This window comes from Falco naumanni, chromosome W (genome assembly GCF_017639655.2).
Source record: "Falco naumanni isolate bFalNau1 chromosome W, bFalNau1.pat, whole genome shotgun sequence".
Classification (NCBI taxonomy): Eukaryota; Metazoa; Chordata; class Aves; order Falconiformes; family Falconidae; genus Falco; species Falco naumanni.
In genome coordinates this window covers 17,581,579-17,596,515 of record NC_054079.1, presented here as the reverse complement: position 1 = coordinate 17,596,515, position 14,937 = coordinate 17,581,579, and the positions used below count along the sequence as shown (strand labels likewise).

The window sequence follows — 14,937 nt, the reverse complement described above, 5'->3', positions numbered from 1 at the left end:
GAAGGGATGTGTTGTATGAACCTTTCCGATCATTCCATACGATGCACAAGAAATTGTCACAACTGCAGGGAAACATGAAGCATATTCTTGCTGATGATAATCCCTTCGATGAATGGTTGAGAGGATTGGGGATAACAGTTTGGTTAAAGACGTTATTGATGGAAGGAATACGCTTTGTTATAATCATTGTTGTAATGTTTTTAGTTTTTAGCTGTTTATTTTCTTGTTTGAAGAAAGGTTTAACATCTATTGTGAAACAGACATGGGTTGCCCAAAAAGAAAAAGGGGGATAGGTAGAGGGATTTTTAAAGGACCGAGGACATATGTTACCATTGTCTGGGTTGGACAACCCAGGCCTGTTAGTTAGAGCTGCAAAGCAACTTTAAATTGTCCTGGGAACAAGCAGGGTGAGAAAGAAGACAAGCTATGCACAAACAAGAAGCCAGGTGCAGAGCAAGTCCTGGGAACCACGGAATCAACACACTCTCATCTGCACACTCTGATCAGGCGCCTGCAGCATGCTCACCGATCAGCAACACGGACACCCACGTCGCCAGAGACTTTTATCCAATCACCTGTGTCGTGTGAGCGGTCGGTTTAAGTTATAAATATGACCTGTTTGTTTAATAAAGTGAACACGGCATTTAGCCATATTGGTGTGATTGTCATGACTTGGCCGACTCTCCACGGGGAATCCTCTTCGGTATCCCAGGGACAACTATTTGCAAATGAAGGAGATGGCTATTAAGGCAGTCCGGACACCAGAGTCTCACCACAGTCTTGCAGGGTCCTAGAGAGTCATATACTAACTTTATTGATCGGCTTCAGAATATTTTGCAACAACAAGTCTAGCATGAGGAATCTCAAGGGTTGCTTTTAAAACAACTGGCTATGATAATGCCAATTATAATTGTAAATGAGCAACTTTCACAATTGCAACCCAAACATGCGTCAGATGATTATAACGCAGAAGTCACAGCAGACTGTAACTCTCAGGTTGAGTTCTGGAATGCACTGTAACATGATTTTGCCTCTCTAATCTCTTCTGTAAGAATAGTACACACTCTTAACTTGCTTAGTAAATTAGACTGCTAGCTTGCTAAAGAAAGTAATACTACAAATACTATTTTTTTTTCTGGCTTATTAAACAGATGGTGATTCTGTCCGTCGTATTTTGTACAGAACTGAGTTGCTATTGATTGTTATTATTAGCATAGGGACATGAATGTGAAGACTTTGATAGGGTGTGTTATGTGAATCTGAGTGACCACTCTGAATCAAACCACAAAAGCATACAAAACTTAAAAGCCTTAAACAAAGATCTGCAGCAGAGCCACGGGTGGGATGCCTTTGGTCTCTTCTCACGGCTGGGAAACTTTGGGCCATGGATCAAAAGTGTTACAGGATTTATTATAATTATCTTTAACCACCTTAGTGATGTTTGCCTTATATCTCTCATGCTTTTTTTCCTGTATTCAGCGTTTAGTTGATTGTAACCTAAATCAGGTCATGGTCACCCAGCTACGCATAACCTTTGCCTCGTCGCAATTAACAAGCAAAAGAGGGCAGAGAATGTCTGAAGAGAGATATAGGAGAGGAAGATGGAGAATATCTGACCTAACAAGAGATGAGAGAACAGCTGGGTATTGTGAAGGAGAATAGGAAAGATGAACATGGTTATCTAGTGATAAATAGGTGTCTGCATGCTTGTAGTGACATATAGCTATGTAACTGCATGAATGATTTCTGCCCTGAGCCTGGTGGTGCATGCAGCTGCAGTTTGCGTCTGGGCTCAGAGATGTAAATAGGGGCTTCTCTGTTATGGTAAAGTGTCTCTGGTTGCACACAAAAAAAAAAAAAAGAAAAGGGTGACTAAGCTGTAAATACTGTATACTATTATCTTTCCTTTTTCTTAAGCAATGTTTTTATTTCCCTGTTTGTGTATATTTATATAGATATAGATATCTATAAAAACAAACAACCAACACAAAGCAACCAGAACATTTTGAGAAACTTTTATAGTTAACTTCTACATTTAATTCCAGTAACAATCTAAAGGTGTCCGTTTAGCTGTTTTAGTTCTAAGTTTTCATTGTATGCTTTCAGGTTCTTTGAAAAGCAGCAATAACAGTTGAACAATTATTTAAAGTAAAACTTTCTTCTACACAATTTTCACTTCCATGCTTTAGAATGGAGACACAGTGGAACACTCGCCCAAGTGCAAGATTTTAAGAGCTTTTAAGTAGGTTTTATCTTTTTTTTAGGATAGAAAATGTTTCTTAGCAGCTTATATATAGAATTTGAAAGTTAAACACAATTTCTCATGCTCATTTATTTGATTAGAAGTTTCTGATGGAATATTTTCATAAAATTTCCATAGCTTATTGCAAGTTTTTATAAATAATCATAAACCTATACGTTGAACTCTGTATGAAATGCGCTGATAACAAAAGTTTTACATTTTGTGAACCTGATTGAAATGTACACATGTACACATAAAATAAGGCTAAAATTGGTAATTAAGTGATGATTTTTTAAAAAAAGGAAAAAAAAAAGAGGAATGAAGAGTCCATAATGTGTTAAAACAAACTTTTGAAAAAAAAAAAAAAAAGGCAAAAAAACCCCCAAACAAACAAAAAGGGGAAATTGTACAGAACAGAGACAGAGGGTTGTTTTGACATTGATAATGTGCAGCTGTGGCCTTGCTTTGAATGATGTGCAGCTGAGATCCTGCAGCAAAGAGTTAAATAACTTTGAGGGAGTATGAGAAGAAACTAGGATGAGACAGAAACAAAGGAGGAATGTGATCTCGCCTCTAGAAGAGAAGGAAACATCATGAACAGCAGAGAGTAGCCTATAGTGAACGTTACTAAGGAATGTGTTGTATGAAACTTTCGGACCATTCAGAGTCGATTCACAGTCAGTTACAAAAATTGAAGGACATGTCAAAGGACTTACAGAGTGAACTATTGGGAGATTGGTTGCGGAATCGTTTTAAGTCGTGGGGAATCACCAGATGGTTGCAGGAGCTTACAATACACAGAGGAATGTTGTTATTGGTAATTGTAGTTAATTGATGATTATTCCATGTATGTTGAATTGTATAAGATCTATGATTCAAAAGCAGTTTAACCTGTATGTTGTTTCTGTTAAAAATAAAGAAGGGGGAATTGTAGAGAGCTTTATGGCAAGTGCTGGAGGCCACGATGCCTGTGAAGGACCTTGAAGGCTAAAAGAAGAAAGAAAGATAAGGTTGGCTGAACGCCTAGAAGACAATCAGGATATGAAGCAAGGCTGGAGTGGATGCGTGATGCCACATCGGCAGCTGGCTGAGAACATGAAACTCACAGAGATAAGAAAGAAGAGAGGGAAAAAACCGTAACAAGTTCAGTGTGTTTGTAACTTAGTAATTAACCAATTATATGTAGCCAAGAAGTGTGTGAACAGTATTGATTAACCAATGATATTTTAGTATGTTGCATGTGATCAAAAAACGAGGTTATATAAGCGTGGGTTTTGGACTAATAAAGGGTCTTCTGGTCAAATTCAGGAGTCTGTGCCTCAATCTCCTCAATGACCCACAGACACAGCTGCAACAGAGCCAGGCAACCTGATGGTTCTTTCTGTGGCACAAAAATGTCCTCGTTGGTTCATTTGTATTTATGCAGACTTTCTGTATTCTGTATGCAGGCATCAGGTACATGGTAATGCAACAAAGATGGAGAAAGAATAAATACTGCTTTCTCATTTTCCAAGCATTAATGAAGCAGAAGGTTTTTATCTCTGCTGTTATAAGGTTAAATAGTATGTTGACAGTTCAGCTACAGCCTACAAATTACATAATTTAGGACAGTTGGTGTCAGTTCCTAGTGCCTTATCCAAGTCTCTGTTAAGTCAAAACAAGGTCATTCTTTGGCCTCGGAAGGCTGTGACTCAAGCCCCCAGTTTGTTTAAAAATTATGCATTTCAATAAAAATCCTAAAATCATAGACACTTTTGTTGGAAGGGGTCTCTGGAGATTATTTCATCCATCTTCCTTCTCAAAAGACTATTGCCAGCACTAGGTCACATCAGCTATCAGCTAAGACTGCCCAGCTGAGTCTTGAAGACCTCCAGGGATAGTGATGCCACCACCTCCCCAGGCACCTGATACAGACCTGTTCTGTTATCATAAGAAACATTTTTTTCCTGATGCCTGAACCTCCTTAGCAACTTGTTACTGTGGCTTCTTGGGGTATGGTCTGACATCTCCACAGTACATGACCCTGTCATCGTTGTCACTGTCCCTCCATGTCATCAAGGGGCCCTTGTTCACCTGCCCCAGCTCATCTCCCTTGGCTTCTCCTCAGCATTGTTTTCCCAGCTCCTGTCCATCTTGGCAACCATCTGCTGAGCCCTCAGTGTCTCAACATGACCCAGGAATTCAAACTGGCAGCATTGTGAAAGTATGGGTTTCTCAGTGCTGAGCAAAGGAGATAAGACCTTCCTTTCAGGTTCTGGCCATGCTCCTCCTGACGTAGCCCAATATACCATTTGCATTGAACACGGAGAACTTGCTGTTAGCTCAGATTCAACCTGAATATGAATGTTACTGCTGTAACCTTTGGGTCTTCTTCAACTTCCTAGCACGTACACATGCACGGTTTATTCCACCCCAGATGCTGAACTTTGCATTTCTCCTTGCCGAACTTCATGGGACTTCTGCTTGCCTGGTCCTCAAGCTTCTCAAGGTCCATCTGGGTTGGAATTCTGCCATTCAGCACGTCAGTCACTCCCCCAAATTTAACGTTAGCTGGAAATCCACTGAGGATGCGCTCTGTCATTGCTTAGGCTGTTGATGACAAAGTTCAGGGCTGCAGACCCCAGTATCAACCCATGTGCTATTGCACTGGTTGCCAGCTGAGGCTTGTGCAACCACAGTACCTCTTCATCTGTCAAATCGGTTACAGTTCCTAAATATACCTGGCAGTTTCCTGGAATTAAAAACAACAACGACAACAACAAAAAACAGGGACCCAAACAGGTGAAACGTACATTGATTCAGCAATTTCTGTTCTTTTCTTCCCCGTCTCCTGCTAATTGCTTCTGAGGGAAATGTCATGGCATGAGGCCTTCATCAGCTTCTTCCTGCAGGGAAGGTTTTGCTAAGAAACAGTTGGTTCTGTGCTTTTTGAGACCTTGCATTAATTGGGAGCCTGCTCCTTGTAAGGAAATGGACTTCAGTTTGCTTTGTTCCTCACCTCAGCAAGCTTTAGGGTCATACAAGGTACTGCCAGATGAACTGCCTGAATCCCTGATGCTTTCTCATCCTTAAGTCCTTCTTAGGGATCTGCTGAAAATCAGCCCTGATTTAACACAGGCAATTTTTCACGTAAACACCACATGTTCCTTTGCCTTTTCTCTATATGACTTTCTCCTCCTTTTTTTTTTTTCTTTTTTTTTTTTTCAGTCCTTCTATAAGAAGAATTGTGAATTCTTCCTAATTTCTGTATTCAAATAATTATTTCAAAGCAGTGGTAGCTTTCTCAAAAAGTTTTGTGTCCCCCCTCAACTTTGTCTCTGCATTGTGTTGTGAATGGAGCTGTGGGAAATACTGTTCGTGTGGCCTAAAGTGAATTTACAATACCCTTGTGTAAGAAAAGGCTTGGCAGGTGGTTAGAGATTTCAAAGCTGGGCTATCTAACCGAGGGCAGCAGACGCTGAGTGTCTTTATAAGACAGATTTGGGTTTGATTATCTCATTTTCATTTTCTAAAATGTAAGGGCTTTGGTTCTGACACAGCAATGAATGTCTGCCCGCATGGAATCAAATCAAATCTTTCTATGAATCTGCTTTTTTATTATGGCATCAAAACTAAAAAGCAATAATTTTGGTCAAATTAGAAGTAATGCCAGGTAAAATTGTTGTAACACTTTCAGCTAAAATGTTCATAAGGTCACTGCAGGTGGTGGTTTGGCCTTGAACTCTCTAAAAGTCAGGAAAATTGACAGCATGGCTATTTTCTGCAGCAAAGTATGGACAGTAATGGGCATATGGAATTTAATATCAGGTAATAAAGATCATCTTAGAAATTATTTTTTTCCTAACAAGTACATAAGGTGGGAGCTGGTGGGGCAAAATATTGCATGAGAAACTGGGGCTTTTTCCATTAAATGCAGCATGGACAGTGTTTTGAGAAATAGGAATATTGAAGGAAGACCTACGGGAGGAGAAAGGGGGGTCATAAGATGCTGTAGTGGTTTGGTTGACGATCTGCACTTTGCTTTCAAATCCCTGTGCCGTACAACATAGAGAGAGCAGCACAAGACAGAGCCCAGAGACACGTCCTGGGTGCCACAGGACAGCTTGGAGGAGGTTGTGGGACTGCAGAAGACCACAGTGTGGAAAACGGACTGTGGCCCAGTAGGAAGCCCAGGCCAATGTGCACTAATACTTTGTAGCTAGAAAAGTTTAAATATGTTCTTTTAATGCTCTTTCATAGATTTCTAGGTAAGTCACTTCCTAAGCTACCTTGGAAAAATGGGAGTCACGACACTGGCAGCCTCCTCAAAGTGATGCGATGCACAGTGCTCCATCAGCACTCCTGCTTCCCCTTAGTACTGCTGGCATCATGGTCACTGTACCTTGAATGCAAGGGTGAAATGCAGCTGTATTTGGGGGACAGGCTGGAAGAACTGGTTTGTTAGCTACCATGGCGTGTCCTCTTTGCAGAATCCTGCACTGAAATTCATTGACTATGCCCAGAGAAACCTGAGCATCACTGCAGCCTCTCCCAGCCTGCCTTTGCTGCCTCCATTTCCATGCCACTGGAGGCTGGGGGTCACCCCTGTATATCAGGCTAGCTTCTGACGATGTGATTTGCTCTTTCCTTCCAGGAGCAGGCACCGACGCCAACGTGTCCTTGATCCTGTTTGGGGAGAATGGGCACAGCAGGACCCTGGCTCTGAAAGAGTCCAACAAGTCTAACAAGTTAGAGAGGAACCATATGGATGAATTCAGCTTCTCGGACATGCTGAGCCTGGAAGATCTCTGCAAAGTGCAGATCTGGCACAACAACAAAGGTCAGGGCAGTGATTGGGAGGGTGGGAGAGGTTGGGCCAACATTTTCACTCGAGGAAAGGCATCCTGATCCATGGACATGGGGCAGGCTGAGGGCACTGTTCCCAGCTCTGCTGCAGCCTGCATCATCTCAAGGGTTTTACCTGGATCCTGTCCCCCAGCTTGCCTGTCTAGACATACCCCCTTCATGCAGGACACCGTTTCCTCTGCAAGCTGGTGTAGCATCTGCTCCAATGTGGCCCCACCTTCAGCCTAAGCTTATAGCCACTGCTGGAGCACAGATGATGATAGCTCCTCCAAAGCACAGCCATCCAGCCAGTTATCCCAACACTCCAACTCCATTAATGTAATAACTTTTTCACAGGCCAGTATGGCACTTTCCTAGCAATTTAATGCTATCAGCCTGACACTGACACATGGGGTAATGCAGGGTGACGTAACATAGTGAGCTGTAGAAGACAGGAATAAATATCTGTGTCTGTCTTTATTAAAAGACACTGCACCTCAGCCAGGGAGTGTACAGTGCCCTGTTGAGAGAGATTCTGACATTTCCCTGCTGCCGGACACCCTAAGTGGTTTCACAAACAGCAGAGCAGCACTTGGTACCACTGTCACAGTCATTTGTGTTGTTATTCAGGCACCAAGCAGCATCTTATAACAAATGTGTCGCTCCCCCTGCTGTGATGACATCTTGTCCTATCCCATCTTCATCTAAAAAAGATGATTTTGCACTGACAATGACTTGCTTGCTAATGGCTGGCCCTTGCTGCAGCCCAAAGGTGAAGCCTGATGGCTCCCGTAGACCCACCTGGATCAGTATTAACAAGGCGGTTTGGGCAGTAGCATTTGTCAAAGTCCTGAGAGGAATGGCAGCAGTACTACCCAACCTTCACGTGGTTTTACTGGGGCTGCTGGTTTACGGCTGGGCTGGGGTTATATGTCATCATGCACACTCATTAATTGATTAACCTCTGTAGTATCATATTATATAGCTGGTGCTGAACACAGTAAGGGAGGTGCTTTTACCTGGTATTAGTTGCCAAAACACTTATTTTTTGAATCTACAGTTCGGATGCAGAAATGGAAAGGGCTATCAGAATATCCAGTAGAGTTTTAGTTAATCTGATAATAGATTATCTGTTAATTAATAGATAATTGATAGTTAATAGATATAATATTAAATTGTATATACTATGTATTATATTATATATAGTATATACAGTATACGATATATAATATAACACATAAAATATATTGTATAGCAATATACAAAATAAAATAGTTAATAGATAATAGTTGATCTGATAATAGAGAGTTAATCTGCAGTTGCAAGGGTGGTTCAGATGTCCTGAGAGCAGCAAGGAATCAACATGGACTTGCAGATTCATTTTCAGATATATTACCATCTAAGATGTCTACAAAATGAACATTTTCCTCAAGAGGCATTGTGGCTCCCCAATGGATGGTTGTGCTAACAGAATGAAATACACCCACCAGATGAGAGCTGATCCTTAGGGCTCAGGCACGTGAACAGGCTGGGGTGTAGGAAAATGAGAACTGGATCAGGGTCGGTCAAGCCTGGCAGCTGTTTCCAACAGCAGCAGCACTGGATGCTCGAGGAAGAGGAGGAACTGAGTGAGCGTGTGTAATCTTTCCCCAGTCCTCTGCATCTTACTACACATAGCTCAGGGCATCTCCTGACATGAGTACTATTCTTGTCCATAAGTGAATTTTCTCGTTCAAGTGCCTGTCCAGATGCTCCAGGAGACATTTAGCACCCACAGCATTCCATGGAAATGAGTCCCATGGGTCCGCTCTCTGCTGTATGACATGACAAGCAAACCCCCGTTAATCCAGGTGGTTTTGCTGGCTTTTCTTTCTTGCACAAGTGATCACAGTTCACCTTCTCCGTGCCACTGATGATACTGATACAGACTGGGGAGTTACCACCTTGCAGCTGAGTTATGGTAATGGCTATCTACATGCTCTTCGTTAGTGGCAAAGTGACAGAGTTTAGCCTTAGGCTAAGCAGTAAATAGGCTCAATTAGTTTAAATTTGCTGTGGGCTAAAAGCATGTACCCAGATAGCCACCATAGGTCAGCTAAAATAGTAAACCATGTGTCCAGAACCTGAAATATTAATACACATTGCAACCTCATATTCTCATTCCTTATTTCCCTCGTATCACTGGTTTGTGTTTACAAGTAAGAGTTAATACGGCTTTACGAGACCTCGCTGGCTGCAGGGTTAAGCCTTGGACAAACAACATGCTCAGGTTTTGTTCAGCAAAAATGTACTTGTTTTTCCTCCCAGAAAGGACAACTGTAGTTTAAATCATAACATATGCTGCCTTCATTGTTCCTGCATTAGTCATGTGAAAGGCATATCCTATCTAAAACTTCACACAATGCAGCATGACAGTTTGTTGGGTGGGTAGAGTATTTATTACTACTGGGATCTCAAGATATTGCTCTCCTTTGCATATATGCTTGCTCTTTCTATATAATTTATACAAATTGGCTGTGCCACTGGTTAGAAATTCCTGGCTCCATTTTTTGTGGAAAGGAATAGTAGGGTCGGGGGTTGAGAGTCATGTATGTTTTTTGTCAGATGCTTGGGGAACTTTGGGTATTAAGGAAAAATGTGCTTGTATTTACCATTTCAGGCATCAGATGTTGATCATTCTTTCTTTTTTTTTTTTTTTTTTTTTCTTTTTGGACTAAATGGTTCCCTGCCAATGCTCTGCAGAAGACACAGTCTCACACTGATCTACCCCATTGCTCATCGTTAAATCACAGACGCTGCATTTGCCTTCTCTGGAAAAGCATGTCAGTTTTATGTTCCCACTTTAATGCTTTTAAATGCCATTTTCCCCACAAAAACTGCTGAGTGGCATCTCTGTAGGAGATATAAAGGAGGAATTAAGCCCCCATCTAATTCCCCTGACTTCAGTAAAATTGATTAGGGAAGAAGTTGGTGCTCATATGAAAACAGGCAATTTAGAGACTTCACAACTACCATGTCAAGGAACTTATTCCTCAGTTTTTTAGGTGTTTAGACCTCACCAGCGAGAGACTGGTAACAATTAATTGCTGTGAATGAAATTTAGTTTTAGGTTTTGCTCCATGCCTTTTTATCTTGCCCCTATTTAGTTTGAGATACTGATGTTCGACCCAATATATTTAGACTCTCTGAGAAAATTTAATCATTTCCAGACTCCCCATCTCCTGATCTCAGATAGGCACTATGTAGTTCCTCATATCTCAGTTCATTTCTTCTACATTTATGCAAGATCAGTATCTGTAGGGCTGGAGAAATGCTGGCTTTCTAAATATAGGCCTCAATTTTTTTCTCTGGTTTAAGGGCTAAATCACCATTCTGGAAGAATGGCTTAAAGTTTCTCAGTATCTCAGTAATAGAATTATTTACCCAGAAAAAGCTTTTTTCTTCCCTTTTTTTTTTTTGTTTTTGTTGTTGTTGTTGCCTTTTTCTCCTTGCAACAAGGAGATATGTGGAATCTGGATTTAGCTCCTTCATCTGCCCAAGCAGATTTGAACCCCAATGATAAGCAGTCTTTCTGAAGTCATTAATTTCAGAGTCTTGATTATCTCAGTTTCCATCAGCCAAGGGGAGCCAGGAAGAGTCTAATTATGGATAAACCAGACTTCTCTGTGTTATTACAGGAGCAAAGACTGAGGTAAATAACAAGGTTATGCAGCCCAACTTCTTTGCCTCAACAGGGCTCTCCTCTCAATTGCACCAACTGCTATGACATTGTCTAACTGAGTTTTAAGTAGCCTAACTGCCCCGGCGACTCCTTTTGGGTAGCTCTTCCAGTGGAGAAAGTATCTTATTCCCCTTTCTTGATCTGGACCCAAGTCAAAAACATTAACATACCCTTGTTTTTCCTTTTCTTCTTCTGAAGGAACTACCTTTTTAAGGAGCAGTATCTTGGATCAGATTTTAAATTGCCCAGGCCTTAACCTCACAGCACAAGGCTTTTCCAGAGAGATGTTTCTGCAACTCATGGACATGATTCCAAAGCTTTTGGGCACCTGTAGGCCATAAATTATTAGAAGAAACCTAAAGATCTGCCTTTTTAGCCCTTTGTAAGGATGTGTTCAGCTCTCAGACTTGAGAAGGGCTTTTTTAAGCCCTCTTCTCAGTGCTTGACTGCTGCCTCATAAACTCTGTTGATCCACGGGACAGATTTGTTGAATAGTTTCTGCTTTAAATAAAAAGTGAGAGGAAGAGAAATGGATGTGTAGAATTGCCCAAGGAGAGTAGAGTCCATCATCTCCCCCTGTTCTGTTGATGGCTCAGTACAGAGGAAGACAATGACAGCTCCTGCGTCCTTCTGGATGGATTGAAGTCAACACCTTAGACAAGGCACAAATGGGCATGCATGCTGCAGACTGGTGTAGCACACCAGCAACCATACTATGGCTGCTTAGTCCTTCAGATTGCCCAAATGTGGCTTCAGCCCCTCAAGAGACCCCAGTACCGACCCCCAGAGCCCTCCTCACATGCCATGCACCTTCCTCTCTCTTCCATGGTGAGTGTTTTCCTTACGCTCAACAGTCCTATCACAAAGATGTGCTACAGGCATCACGGCACAAGCAGAAGACACTGCAAAGATCTCACAGTTCAGAGCTGACATAAAGTAGGAAAAAAAAATGTAAGCAAATAAACCAGCAAGTTTAGAGAGAAGGCAAAGACTTCAGCGTTGACCTTGCACAGTCATTTATTTCTTCCCAATCTCCTGTAACTGCAGAACCCTTCACCACAGAGTGGAAAGAGCCCAAAAGGCCAGATACAGCTGTAGAATTAGCAATTCTGTAAAAGCTTTTCTACAAGCTTCCTTTGCTCCTCTTGGGAACAAATTATTCTGCATCCTCATTAAATGCTTTCGCATCAAGTATGCCTCAATAAAACACAAAACATGCTTCAATTGCAAGAATATCATCTGAGAAACTGTTATATCTTTGCTCTGAGCTATTAAGTGTAGTAGTTTCTATGTAAGACGTGTGGGGTTTTTTTGTCTGAGAGTAATTTATGGGTGGTTTTGACCCGAGTCAAATCCTGGACTGAACAAGTTGCATGGACAACAGGGTGCGAGGGGCAGGGGACCTATTTTCTAAAACTGTCCCAAGTGTTAAGCTTTTACTTTGTCAAATGTTGTGAGAGGTTTTGCATTGCTTGTCTGTTCTGATGAGAAATGTTGTGGTGTGAACTAATATGATCCTAAAGGAGAGATATACAAAATGGATCTATTTTTATTCTGCCACTGGCTTGCTGAATGACCTTGCGTAAATCACATCCCTGTACCTCATTTTCAATTATGTAAATTAGGGATAAAAATTATTCACCTCCTTAAAGTGTTTTGTGATGTACTGATGCCAAGATAGGTGTTACAATTTTAACACCTCACAATTAATGCTCCGGTTCTAGCAATCTGATGCTGCTATCAAAACTCCCACCCCTTCCTGGGTGATGTCTCATGTGGTGAGGTTTAGGGATGAGTGGTTATCTAACCAGGCAGGGGATAAAAAACATCAAGGGACACAAGGCTAGTGAACTGTCTTTGCAATGGTCATTGCTTTACATTTCAGAAAATGTGACAATTTAAAAAAAAAATAATGTAATTAGGGGGGCGAGCCGTGCTGCTTGATGGTTGTGAATGGCTGGGCAGCAGCAATTCTTCACTGGCCCCTGAGCAGTCAGTGTCCCAAGCAGGATTTTTCTTTTACTCCTATGGGAACATAAGCACCGGTAATGACAACTATTATCCTTGATCAGCCAAAGCATATCTGCTACAGATAGACAAGAAATAGAAAGTCACTAAATAAGGGTACAAAGAGTGGAGGCAGTTTAACTTCCATGGACATGTGTGTATCCAAGCTTGGATGTGGTTCTGGCAGCACAGGATTGATCCCAACAGCTCTTCAATCTGCAAGGAATAGTCGGTATTCACTAAAGCAAGGTCAGGGACCAGGTGCCTGGTACGTGGTGAATCCACCAGACCCAGTTCATCCTCACTCTTTTTCTCCCATCTTCCCATGTTTCTGCATGTGTCAGAATAGCTTAAAATTTTAGGGGTGAATATTCAGGCTGGGGCAAGTGGTGCCTGTTCCCAAGAGGGGCAAAGGAAAATTCTGGTGCTGCAAGTTGGGATTTTATTTAAATGAAGTGTTAATGTCATTATCTGTGTTATATCTACTACTTCTAAAGTAGACTCAATTGCATTAATCACTGCAGATGTGCATGACAAGGAATTTACAATCCAACCTGTCTGTCCAACATCAGGAAAGCACAGACTGTGAGCATCACCTGGGAAAAAGACAGGATGGTCCTGTGAAGGTTTTGCAGACATACACAGAGGGTCCTGGCCCAGTATCACCCAGTTGTCAGCTTGGGCCCTTTTGGAAAGAAAGATAAATGGGACAAATAACTGCTCTTTTGGCTAAGGGTACTTGGGGAAAAGAATACGTTTCCCTGCATGACACTATATTATACAGAGTCAAGCAAGCAAAATGATTCTGTTTTCCCCAAAGCTCTTTTCCTCCTCTAATTACATTTGAAATGTTTTGCATGCTATTGAAAATGCCACTTCCAGCTGCGGACCATTAAGGAGCCTACATGGCATAACCACGGGTTTTATTAGGGCAGGTTGGCTGATGGGGGTTTCAGTGGCAGCAAAACAGGCCTGGAGCAAGGTACCTTTTGTTACAAACATTGAACGCTTGTTATGGTGATAGGGGATCTTCACAAGGGCACAGTGGTGGCCAGGCTATTTTAAAGCCAGAGACCTGCATAATCAAGCAGGAACTGCTCAGCCATGTAATTGCTTCCCTTCTGCCCCAAAGCAGTAATGGAGACAAATGTAGCGGTCCTGGTTTGCACTGGGGTCACTGCAGCAAAGCCCACACAGTGCTCTCTAGGGCATTTGTGTAGTTGATTGGTTTATGAGCCCTTGCTCTCCTAGTACTGTTGGTCAGGGTGTCAAGGGGATAAAACCAGATCTGCTCTGGCTCTTCCGCAAGCACCAAAAGTTGAGTGGTAGAGCAGCTGTGGCTTTCACAGTGGATCAGGATCCACCACCCAACAGTATTCAGGGAAAAGGCTGATGAGCCATCACTGCAGAGATCCTCCCATTTCTCCTGCGTGCCCAGGCTGTGAGAGCTGTGGACAGGACCTAGGAAAGTCCTTCTACACTGCTACATCCACACCACTTTTCTGGCTCTTCTTCCTCACTCCTTCACCAATGCCTGCTCTGTAAACCAGCTCATGCTGAGGATTTAATGCCTCTGGGGTTATGTCCATATGGGAAGTAGTTTCCTTTCCTGTTGTTCCTTAGGTGCTGCGATGTCTCTGAGCCCACTGCTCTGCAAGTGTCACACAGGAATGGAAGGTGTAAGCAGGGTAATATCCTGAAACCAGGATTTCCTGACCTGAAAAGCAGTTTTGCAAACACAGTTTCTTCTCCTTCCACTGATGTGCTCCCCAACACACAGGGCTAGCTCAGCAGAGTGGAAATCTCATGTTAAGACTCCATCTATTACTAGACTTCACTTTTTTTCCCCAGTTCAATGCAAAAAGAAATTAAATGTATCTTTTCCCAGTCTGGAGGAAGAAAAAAAAAAAAGAAAAAAAAGAAGAGAAAAACAATACCTTGTTTGGTAAAGCAGAATAATTTAGTCAGCTCATATCAGCTTTTAAATGCTGTGGTGGTTAAACCCTTGATGTGACACCACTCCTGGCACCAAAGGACACTGATTAATAATTTCTCTTGAGAAATTAAAAGTAATATAGGATACTTCTACAGCTTCCAGATCTCCTAATCTAATTTATGTGGCTAACCATCAGGAAGGAAAACA

The 14,937-nt window shown here is 41.9% G+C and overlaps 1 pseudogene; it reads left to right on the top strand.

Annotated features, from left to right (window-relative positions):
• Window positions 1-14,937, top strand: part of LOC121080423 — a 191,845-nt pseudogene that overhangs the window by 158,423 nt on the left and 18,485 nt on the right.